General features: G+C 45.0%; 1 pseudogene; it reads right to left on the reverse strand.

Moving 5' to 3' along the window:
* Positions 1–8,183, reverse strand: part of LOC112069150 (tumor necrosis factor receptor superfamily member 16-like) — a 47,541-nt pseudogene that overhangs the window by 27,181 nt on the left and 12,177 nt on the right.

Raw genomic sequence — 8,183 nt, forward strand, 5'->3', positions numbered from 1 at the left:
ATTTCTTGGAACTCAAACCTGCGGGTCATAGACCTAACCAGCCTGTGGAGCCAACACAGGTCCCATAAACCTACCCAGACCTGTGGGCAACCAGGTCCATACCTAACCCAGCCTGTGAGCCAACCAGTCCCATAAACCTAACCCAGCCTGTGGAGCCAACCCAGGTCCCATAAACCTAACCCAGCCTCTGGAGCCAACCCAGTCCCATAAACCTAACCCAGCCTGTGGAGCCAACCCAGGTCCATAAACCTAACCCAGCCTGTGAGCCAACCCAGGTCCATAACCTAAACCCTGTGGAGCCAACCAGTCCCATAAACCTAACCCAGCCTGTGGGAGCCAACCCAGTCCATGAACCTAACCCAGCCTGTGGAGCCAACCCAGTCCCATAACCTAACCCAGCCGTGAGCCCAGGCCATAACCTAACCAGCCTGTGGAAGCCAACCCGGTCCCATAAACCTAACCCAGTCTGCTACCAAAGCAGGGAGCTCCATATCTTGTAGCCCAAGCAGCAGTGGACCTCCCAGAGGCTGGGCTTATTATTCACTGACATGGCTGATTTCATGCACCCGTCCACCCTGCTGGATTGACAGCTTCCTGGGATGTGCTCCAGTGCTGCAGCCTGCCCTGTAGTGCATCTGTGTTCACGTGCCCGCAGAGGGAATACCTGGCCTCTAGTAGAGGGTTTGGAGATTATGCACTGTCTCTGTGTTGACACTCCACACTTCTTGACTCTGTGACCGCTTTTCTGTTTTTTGCCGTCTGACAATTTGGCCTGCATGGCCCTCTGACCTGACTGTAGAACAGACACATGTGAAGTCACCCTGTTGACCTCCTGAATTCACATGAGAAAGAAAACATTGTATATAGACATACAGGCCTTTACTATACGACCCTGATAGGACAGGAGGGCAAAGGTTACCATAAGTTCCCAGACGTTACTGTACTGGCTAGCGTGCAGGTTGTGTGTGTATGTTGCTGTGAGTGTGCGTTGGTTCTCTTACTGTGGCAGAGGAGTCGCTGACGGGGTGCAGGCGCTCAGCTCCACCTCGATGCCCTCATCACATATGGTGCAGGGCAGGCAGGGGTCCAGGAGCTGTCCGGTCGGAGTAGGTGTCGTCTATACACTCCTCACACACCGTGTCGTGGTTGCTCGCAGTGTGCCAACACGCCTGCCCGCCGGGCACACACGTGCAGGGCTCGCAGCGCCCAGACACCTCATTCAGGTAGTAGTATTGTAGTCACACACGCAGATGGCATTTTTGGAGTCAGTGCAGGGCGTCTGCATGCGCATCAGACCTGTACACATGGTGCAGGGGATACATGTGTCTGTGTGGCTGTAGCTCTCTGAGTAGGTCTCACCTGGAGGAGAAGAAAGAAGAGGGATAGAGAACGATGAGGGAGGATAGACAGAGGGGTGAAGGGAGGGGGGATGGAGAGGGAGGAGAGAAAGGAAAAATGTTATATGAGGAGGAGATGAGAGAGAGACAGTCAGTCTAATGACATGAATCATGTTTACTGCTGCTGTGTTCATCGAGAGGGGGGACACAGTGATCCAGTGGGCTCTGGATGATTTGTGTTCRGAGACATGAAAGGTGCTCTTGTTGAGGAAGGAGTCTGAAGCCCGCCGCGCTCATTACTAGATTGATCTCTGTGTGGACTGTACCMACTGTACTGTAATCATATAGCTCTCTACTGCTCTGAACAGACGATGAGATGGCCTGTATTCAAAGTTAGTATTCAAAGTATTCAAGCTGGGTTTGGCACAAATGATCACTGATCATTTGATGCTTGGCCACTCTTCATCATTTTAAAGTATGTTTCAAGCTATTTCTGAAAAGATATTGAGATGTATAAACTTAGTGCACGCCATACGCATGTTTCCCATTGTAAATCAGACTTGTCATGAAAGTGTGCGTGTGTGAACAAGCATTATAACTCTGCCAGGAAAACGCCCTCCATTCACCTGACTATAACACCCTRCAACACCCTTTATTTGCTGCATGATTTGGAACTGTTGGAATTAGGCCATGGGACGGCAGTTTCTAAAAGAAAGAGCAATGGCGAATTTGATCACATTTCTGTAGAGGTGTGGGCAGAATGTTTTAGAGTGACTTTTTCAAACTAAACATGCATGCTGCCTATATCGAGTGCCAAACACTTTATTGATTGTATATTCAAAAATGTTTTCATTAAAATGCTACAGCCCACACTTCTTTGCAAAAGACTAATTGTTTTGTTTATCAATATATTATTGTGTTTCTTCAGTATCTCCTGCCTTGGGTCTCTGAGATGTCACGCTCCTATCGCACAGCAATACTGTAGCCTATATCCATAGTGTCAAGTCTTTTACACAAGCTACCGGTATATTTACTGTGTAGGAAGAATGTATTCATCTTTTTCAGTCATTTATGCTGTATCTGGCTGTAAAGGACAGTAATTTATGCTGTATCTGGCTGTAAAGGGCAGTAATTTATGCTGTATCTGGCTGTAAAGGATAGTAATTTATGCTGTATCTGGCTGTAAAGGGCAGTAATTTATGCTGTATCTGGCTGTAAAGGGCAGTAATTATGCTGTAATCTGGCTGTAAAGGACAGTAATTTATGCTGTATCTGGCTGTAAAAGGCAGTAATTTATGCTGTATCTGGCTGTAAAGGGCAGTAATTTATGCTGTAATCTTGGCTGTAAAGGACAGTATTTATGCTGTATCTGGCTGTAAAGGGCAGTAATTTATGCTGTATCTGGCTGTAAAGGACAGTATTTATGCTGTATCTGGCTGTAAAGGGCAGATATTTATGCTGTATCTGGCTGTAAAGGGCAGTATTTTGCTGTATCTGGCTGTAAAGGGCAGTAATTTTATGCTGTATCTGGCTGTAAAGGGAGTAATTTATGCTGTATCTGGCTGTAAAGGGCAGTAATTTATGCTGTATCTGGCTGTAAAGGCAGTAATTTATGCTGTATCTGGCTGTAAGGACAGTAATTTATGCTGTATCTGGCTGTAAAGGGCAGTCATTTATGCTGTATCTAGCTGTAAAGGGCAGTAATTTTATGCTGTATCTGGCTGTAAAGGACAGTAATTTATGCTGTATGTGGCTGTAAAGGGCAGTCATTTATGCTGTATCTGGCTGTAAAGGGGAGTAATTTATGCTGTATCTGGCTGTAAAGGGCAGTAATTTATGCTGTATCAGGCTGTAAAGGACAGTATTTATGCTGTATGTGGCTGTAAAGGAGTAATTTATGCTGTATCTGGCTGTAAAGAACTGTGACACTTTCTGACAGAGAAAACAGTGGCCAATTGTTGTGGACTTGTCAACAATGTTTTGATTTCAATTCCAAAAATAAACACATTGATTTTCGTTCTTCTCACTAACAGCAAATGGTTGCATCTTGTTATTATGTTTCTTGAATGTGTGTCCTCATATCCCCCATTTGCACAACATACTTCATGCCTGCTTGCAATACAATATTACAACTAATAGAAAATGTGCGTGGAGGAAAGCACATTCTCAAGCCAAGTTCACTTTTTATAATGACAACTTTTGCGTCCAACTGGCGGCAAATGCCATGTTTTGTGGTATATTTTGTAGCTACGCAATGTTTATAAAGGAGGCCCCTGATGACTATTTGCTGAGCCAGTTGTAGTTGTCTTTATGAAGTTCCATTAGTAGAATGTGCTCTTCAGGAATGTTGGTGCTAGAAGTTGAGCCATGAAGGTGTTGACCCCAAACTGGGTTATTCTCATGCTGAGAGTTCTTAGCGGTACAAAGTCATCCATTAATATTGCATGTTCTTATWMAATTTTTTTCAGATATAATTGGAACCCTGCTGAATTATTCATAGAGTCTGTTATTTTCGTGGCTGTAGGAGATGGGAGTGATGTTTTGCGGGAGAGGAGGAGAGGGAGGATGAGAGAGGAGAGGGAGGAGAGGGAAGAGATGAGGAGAGGAGAGGATAAGAGAGGAGAGGGTGGAGAGGAGGACAGGATAAGAGAGGACAGGATAAGAGAGGAGAGGATAAGAGAGGAGAGGATAAGAGAGGAGAGGATAAGAGAGGAGAGGATAAGAGGAGGAGATGGTGGAGAGGAGGGGCAGGCTGGTTTGAATAACAGAACAGCGGGATCCCCACAGGATATAGGGTTCCCCAAATCCCTCTGTACTCCTGTGTGATGCTCTTCTAAATGGGGAACAGGAGAGAGGAGGCATCTTCTGAAATCTGTTCAATGTAGAGCTTTAGAGGCTTCCCTTGCTATTAGAAACAGCAAGTGATGCATGTTTTTGTGTGTCTGCATCTGCGTGAGAGTAGTGTGCCTGCCTGCCTGCCTGCCTGCCTGCCTGCCTGCCTGCCTGCCTTGCCTGCCTTGCCTGCCTGCCTGCCTGCCTGCCTGCCTGCCTGCCTGCCTGCCTGCCTGCCTGCGTGCGTGCGTGCGTGCGTGCCTGCGTGCGTGCCAGGACAAGCAGTGAGAAGTGTTGGATGGCAGTTGTTGTTGTGTTCAGTAAGAGAGAGAGAGCGTATTGCTGGTGTGAAAAGCCCTGCAGCAATGTCCCAGCACTTGCCTTGCCTTGGAAGCTCCTCCAGCATGTAAACACTAGCACAGGCTGAGCCTAATATCTCTAACACCTTGTAAACAGCAGCACAGCTTACTACCTGAAACACAGGGTGTCATCTCCCTTACTTTAAACACAGTGGAAACAGAGAATGTGAGAGGTAACGGCAACATTAGTGGAGGATAAACAGAACAGGATTGGATAAAACAGGCTCATACTGTGAGAACAGATTGGATAAAACAGGCTCATACTGTGAGAACAGGATTGGATAAAACAGGCTCATACTGTGAGAACAGGATTGGGTAAAACAGGCTATACTGTGAGAACAGGATTGGATAAAACAGGCTCATACGTGAGAACAGGATTGGATAAAACAGGCTCATACTGTGAGAACAGGATTGGGTAAAACAGGCTCATACTGTGAGAACAGGATTGGATAAAACAGGCTCATACTGTGAAAACAGGATTGGATAAAACAGGCTCATACTGTGAGAACAGGATTGGATAAAACAGGCTCATACTGTGAGAACAGGATTGGATAAAACAGGCTCATACTGTGAGAACAGGATTGGGTAAAACAGGCTCATACTGTGAGAACAGGATTGGATAAAACAGGCTCATATTGTGAGAACAGGATTGGATAAACAGGCTCATACTGTGAGAACAGGATTGGATTAAACAGGCTCATACTGTGAGAACAAGATTGGATAAACAGGCTCATACTGTGAGAACAGGATTGGATTAAACAGCTCATACTGTGAGAACAGGATTGGATAAAACAGGCTCATACTGTGAGAACAGGATTGGATTAAAACAGGCTCATACTGTGAGAACAGGATTGGATAAAACAGGCTCATACTGTGAGAACAGGATTGGATTAAACAGGCTCATACTGTGAGAACAGGATTGTATAAAACAGGCTCATACTGTGAGAACAGGATTGGATAGAACAGGAGTATTAAAACAGGCTCATACTGTGAGAACAGGATTGGATAAAACAGGCTCATACTGTGAGAACAGGATTGGATTAACAGGCTCATACTGTGAGAACAGGATTGGATAAAACAGGCTCATACTGTGAGAACAGGATTGGATAAAACAGGCTCATACTGTGAGAACAGGATTGGATAAAACAGGCTCATACTGTGAGAACAGGATTGGATAAAACAGGCTCATACTGTGAGAACAGATTGGATAAAACAGGCTCATACTGTGAGAACAGGATTGGAAAAACAGGCTCATACTGTGAGAACAGGATTGGATAAAACAGGCTCATACTGTGAGAACAGGATTGGATTAAACAGGCTCATACTGTGAGAACAGGATTGGATTAAACAGGCTCATACTGTGAGAACAGGATTGGATAAAAACAGGCCCATACTGTGAGAAACAGGATTGGATTAACAGGCTCATACTGTGAGAACAGGATTGGATAAAACAGCTCATACTGTGAGAACAGGATTGGGTAAAACAGGCTCATACTGTGAGAACAGGATTGATAAAACAGGCTCATACTGTGAGAACAGGATTGGGTAAAACAGGCTCATACTGTGAGAACAGGATTGGTAAAACAAGCTCATACTGTGAGAACAGGATGGATAAAAACAGGCTCATACTGTGAGAACAGGATTGGGTAAAACAGGCTCATACTGTGAGAACAGGATGTTATTTCCTCTGGGTTTCCAACTCCAACCATTTGAGGTAACACAGTGAAAAACATTGACGATGGTCCAAAATTGGATGATCCAAACATGACAACATGTTACAGACCATCAAAAAGACCATCAAATAGTAAATATAAATTCATATGATTCATAAGAATCAGGGAACATGTGACAGAGCAATGGAGAGACCTGAGGTTGAGCTCCCTCCACTGACAGGTGGTAGCCCAGGTCCAGTTTGGCAGTGAGTGTTTCAGATGGTGGTCTGGTCTCTTTATATGGCTCTGGCTAGAGGTAGCAGAGCAGCTCTGACATTGACTGAATGAGCAGGGCCTTCGATCTGGCGGAAAAATAACTGACCTTAGGGTAAATAATGATTTGAAGTAGGACTCAGATCCTTTGTTTTCTTTTCAGTCAGGCTTGACGGTACAACCTTTCCTCAACCTCCCCAATTATCCTGCAGTGCAACAGGCCTCTACCTAATTTTAGCTCGCATGCATAAATCCCTATGCAGTCATTGTATATAAACATGTCTAAACGTGACCGTATGCTCCAGAACCACGCACATGAGGGAGGGAGGGAGGGAGGGAGGGAGTTACCATCAGTTACCATGCCCGTCACCACCTGAGACCATGCAGAACATTAAGGTTAGCAACATCTTTCCTCTCTTCCTGAATATGATCCTCATGGTTCCTGTCAACCTGACCACCCTCCTCTAAATATCTAGCAGTATGATCCTGTCAGCAGTTAGTGATTGAAGGCTGATGGATGTAGTGTAAATGTGCCAATTCAGCCTGAGAAGGCCCCTCCTCTCACATCGAAGTGTTTCGACCCCATTAGATTAGCATCATTAATAATGCAGGTCTGGACATCCTTAAGTTTCTCCTGTGTCCATCCTCTTTCATCTTCTCCATTTTCAGCACTATGCTGCTGTGTTCTTCTAGTGGACCGTGGCCAATGGCCATTTCCCCACTAATGTCAGACAGCTTTCCTTCCTTAACTCTTTTCACTTCTTCCTCTCTTTCTGCTATGCTAACATAACATACTGACCTTTCACTGGCTCTTGTTTCTCTGTAGGGCTATACTTACGTTCTGAAACCTGCATGCCGGTTTCGATTGTCTTTTAAAACTTGAAACATGTATTTAACAGGTGTATTATCGCCACGTCAGTGATCTGCTTGCTCGACCCCAAGGTTTACAACATCTGTTTAGGGTATTATTAACGTTCCTATAATGCTATTATTAGGATGTTAAAAAGCGAAGTCATATCTGGTGACAGTTATGTGTTATCCCTCATTAGCTCACCTAGTGTTGTTCTGGGGTCAGTGGAGTAATGCAGTAGTTTCCCTGTGGAGCCACAGAGGATCTCAAACTAATTTCTCCTCATTCCCCCCTTACCCACTGATCCACAATCAGTCAGTCCTCTTTTACACACTCCATTGACTAAGGAAGCTGTGGTTCCTCTCTCTATGTCCTCTCTCTCTCTGTCTCTCTCTCCCTTCCTCTCTCTCTCTAATCCCAACTGAACCCATTCAGTCAGAGACTTTCTAAACACTTTATTGACTGGCCTTTTCTCTCTCCATCCCCACTATCCCCAGTCAGTTGCAGCCCCTTTGTGATGCTTCACTGAGAAGCAGCTCTGGATTGCTGTGCCCATGACAGGCAGAGAGAGAGAGAAAGTGGAAAGGACTGAATAATATTTCAGCGGTGCTGACGTTGGCAGGCGTCTAGACCTGAAAGGATAGGGCAATGAGGAGTGGATTAGCAGGACAGGAAGTAGAGTATCCAGAGAGGAAGAAGAGGTAAATAAAGATTCACCCATATTTGCCATGAAACAGGAAATGGATGCTCTGTGAATTTGTCACCTTTTAAAATATTAATACCTGCGCTTTATGAAATACTGCTTCTATCTACGTATATAGCTTTTGTTATTAGGTAAAGGTCCGTGTTTTCAGCCACTGACATCCATTATACCCTCAGC

This window comes from Salvelinus sp. IW2-2015, unplaced genomic scaffold (assembly GCF_002910315.2).
Source record: "Salvelinus sp. IW2-2015 unplaced genomic scaffold, ASM291031v2 Un_scaffold922, whole genome shotgun sequence".
In the NCBI taxonomy this organism is placed as follows: Eukaryota; Metazoa; Chordata; class Actinopteri; order Salmoniformes; family Salmonidae; genus Salvelinus; species Salvelinus sp. IW2-2015.